The following is a 3,689-nucleotide window of genomic DNA, read 5'->3' as shown; positions in this document are numbered from 1 at the left end:
CATATTTTTACCTTTATTTTTAGCTCAAAGTATTCAGTGCATTTGTGAAAATGTTTCCAAGAATGTTTCAAACACTTAAAAATGGGCTGTTTTCTAGAAGGAAACAAGTGGTTTTTTTGCTGGAAGAAATTCATTATTTTAAGAAGTTGAATTATATTTTGGTAAACTCTGGTAGTGTAGTGGTTACGAGTCGAGCTGTTTAATCTCAAGGTCAGCAGTTTGAAACTACCAGTGGTTCCATGGGAGAAAGATGAGGCTTTCTGGTCCTACAGCCTCAGAAACCCTATGCAGGTTTGCTATGAGTCAAAACCAACTCCATGGCACAGCACCACCACCAAACTAAGTTTATCATGTTAAGGACTCCTTTTTGGAATTCCTCACCAATTCTGCACACACTTTGTGCTCCTGAGTCAGAAATGTTATCTAGAAGGAATGTGAGGGTCAGAATGTCCTGTCCCTTCATTTACAAATGAAGAAAATTATTTGACATTTCTTGTATTCACTGTAATACAAGGTCCTAGACTCTGATGTGTCTCCCCAAGTCCCTTGTGATCTTTCTGTACTTTGGTGAAGCATACATAGTAACCCTGGGAGAGAAAAGTATAGTTAAGTTCTTCCAGGAAGCACACTAACATATCAGCCTTGAGTACATTTTGAACCTTAAAAAGTACACCATTTTGAGGTTCCAGAAAGAAATATTTTAAAAAATCTCTTCACCTTCCCAATGTGACTATGTGGCCATCGCCAAACCCCCAAAGAGCTCTGGGGGCTGAGGGGCTACAGAGCAGGTTGAAGGGCAGAGATTATAAGGCACATTTGGAATGAACTGGGTTCAATTTCCAGACAAGGCACCTCAAGTACAGCCAACACCTGCCTGTCAGTAGAGGCCTGCATGTTGCTGTGATGTTGAACAGGTTTTAGTGGGGCCTCCAGATGAAGACAGACTAGGAAGATAGACCTGGTAGCTTACTTCTGAATATTAGCCAATGAAACCCATGTAGACCTGGGGAACATTATCTGTCTGATACACTGCTGGGAGATTAGTTCTATAGATTGGAAAGATGCTGAAAATGGTACAGGACCAGACAAAGTTTTTTTATGTTGTACATAAGGTCTCCATGAGTCAGAGCCAACTCAACAGCAATTAACAACAAGTAGGACACCCTGGGAAAGTTAAATAAGTTCACATGTGAAATGGTTAGAAGCATGCCAGGACCCAGCAAGTCCTTGTTATATGTAGCTGTTACTAGTTTGCTCTTAGGGGTGTAAATTTTTTTTTAGGTATTATATAAATAAACTTTATACAAATGAACTATTACAAACGACACAAGTGCTATTTAGATAGCATTTGCTCTATGTACATATTGTCTGTTGTTTTACTACTAATAGAGATAATGAATATTGGGAGCTCGAACAGCAGTCTCTTATACCATTTTCCAGTATGTTTGTTTGTTTTTAAACTGTATCACACTATTCTGTTCTTCCATTGTTGGACATTTAGATTTGTCATATCTTGTGTATTAGTTTCCTATGGTTGCTGTAACAATGTATCACAAACTGGGTGCACTAAAACAACAGAAATGTATTCTCTCGTGGTTTGGGAGGCTAAAAGTTTGCATTCAAGGTATCAGTAGGGCCATGCACTCTCTGAAAGCTCTAGGGGAGGGGCCTTTCTTGTGTATCTCTTTGCATCTTCTCTTCTTTTAAGTACAATAGTCATAAAGATATTTGTTGTTGTCGTTAAGTGCCATCGAGTCAGTTCTGACTCACAGTGATCCTGTAGAGGGTTTCCAAGGAGAAGCCGGTGGGTTTGAATTGCTGATCTTGTGGTTCACAGTCCAATGCTGATCCTCCAGCACCACACCAGACCTTATTGCCCTTCCAGACGCAAGTTAACTGTCCTGCATCCTCAGGTACACTACTTAAAAAGCAAGCCCTTTCCAAGGGCTTTCCAAGCCCTTCAGAGCTCTCCATAGAAATTGGGGTGGCCTTGAGAAAACCAAAAGTAGTTCCCATTTGGTTATTTATGAACTTTAATCTCTCTTTATCAGAATACTGTTACAGGAAATTGTCCTTCAAGTTTGGGTCAAAGTTTTCCACTTGCTAACTCAGGTTAAAACTTGAAATTTTGGTGACCACAACCTCTCAAACCCTTTTAGATTCTGGTCTTGAGATAATAACCAATCTGTTTCAAGCACGTGCTCAATCTAATAGGGAAATGGATAACAACAAATTCCAAAGAGGAGAGTATTCTTCAAGAACTCCTGCATAATTACTTTCTCAAGCAAAGATATGGTCCTGATAGGTCCCTCTTTGAGCCAGTGGCATGACCTGTTTAAAGACAGCTTGAAAAATCAATAACTTTTCCAAGATATTTTCAATGAAAGAATCTTTTATGTTTAATATCTAAAGTAAGAGACTGGGTCTCTATTCAGAAGAATGAATCAAGTTAAAAAAGAATAAACTCAAAAGTTTTAAACTTAAGAGCTCAACATCCTTGAAAAGTGAGTCTAGATTTTCCCCAATTTGGATGGTGCTTTGACGTTTCCTGTTTAAAAGTAATTTAGGATATCACTGATCACTGAGAGAAAAAAGAGTTTCTATTTGCATTGTCCTCTCTCTTTAAAAGCTTTTTATTGTGAATTGAGTGGAGGTTTAGAGCAGATGGGTTGTCTTAAATGTAACAAACCATGCACTTTGTTTCATCTCTATTGCAATCCCCTCAGTGAAACATCATTTATCCCACTTCCTACCTGTTTCTTGTTTTCATTCCTCCTTCTTTCTCCACCTTTCTAAATTTTGTCCTTAAGTAAATGCTGTTCTTTTGATCTTGAATGGTTGACTATTCTATGTTTATGTACCTCACTATTGTTGTTTCCCCTCCCTCCCTATCTATCTGTCTGTCTATTGATTGGCTGAAGATTGAATCATGAGGGTGAGTTCAGTTCCAGACCTGAAGAATGACCAAGGGTCATAGTGTCCAGGTTCTACCAGTCTCCATCTGGCCAGCAAGCCTGGTCTTTTTTATGATTTTGAGTTTTGTTCCACACTTCCCCCACTCTATTTAAGACCTTCTAATATGATCCCTTTCAGAGCACTAGGCAGTGATGGTAGGGCACCATTAAGTTCTTCTGGTCTCAGGGTTGTGGATACAGATAATTACATGATCCATTAGTCTATTGGACTCTTTAAGAATATTTTGTTTTATGCTCAGTTTTGATGGAATGGTGTTAATAAAATCTCTCCCTTTGAGAATCTGGAAAACTAATAAGTTTATCTAAAATCTAATTTTTCTACAAAGAACTACTGGCTATATTTAAGAAATTGACTGCTGGTTTTAGGTGGTATTTTATAAATCTGGTGACGTTATGTGAGATTTGTTTGGTTTTGTTTTGCTTTATGACTGTGGCTCTTTATTTTTCAGAAAATTGTGACTAGCATTTGCTCAGTTTTTCCTTTCATGAGCAGTCTGTTAAGATAAAAATGACTGCTGCTTGCAACGGAAGCCCAGGTGGTGAGGATGCCAGGTAAATTACAGATTACAATGGAGTATCCTAAATGCAGAGAGAAATTAGTAGACTACAAGGTAACCCCAAAGAAAGCTGACACTCCACAACATATCATAAAAATGAATTCCCAAGGAGATCAAGCGAACAGAGAAACAAGGAGGAAACCCACCAAAAAGAATT

This window comes from Chrysochloris asiatica, unplaced genomic scaffold, assembly GCF_000296735.1.
Source record: "Chrysochloris asiatica unplaced genomic scaffold, ChrAsi1.0 scaffold00154, whole genome shotgun sequence".
NCBI classification, from domain to species: domain Eukaryota; kingdom Metazoa; phylum Chordata; class Mammalia; order Afrosoricida; family Chrysochloridae; genus Chrysochloris; species Chrysochloris asiatica.
This window is presented reverse-complemented; position numbering follows the sequence as displayed.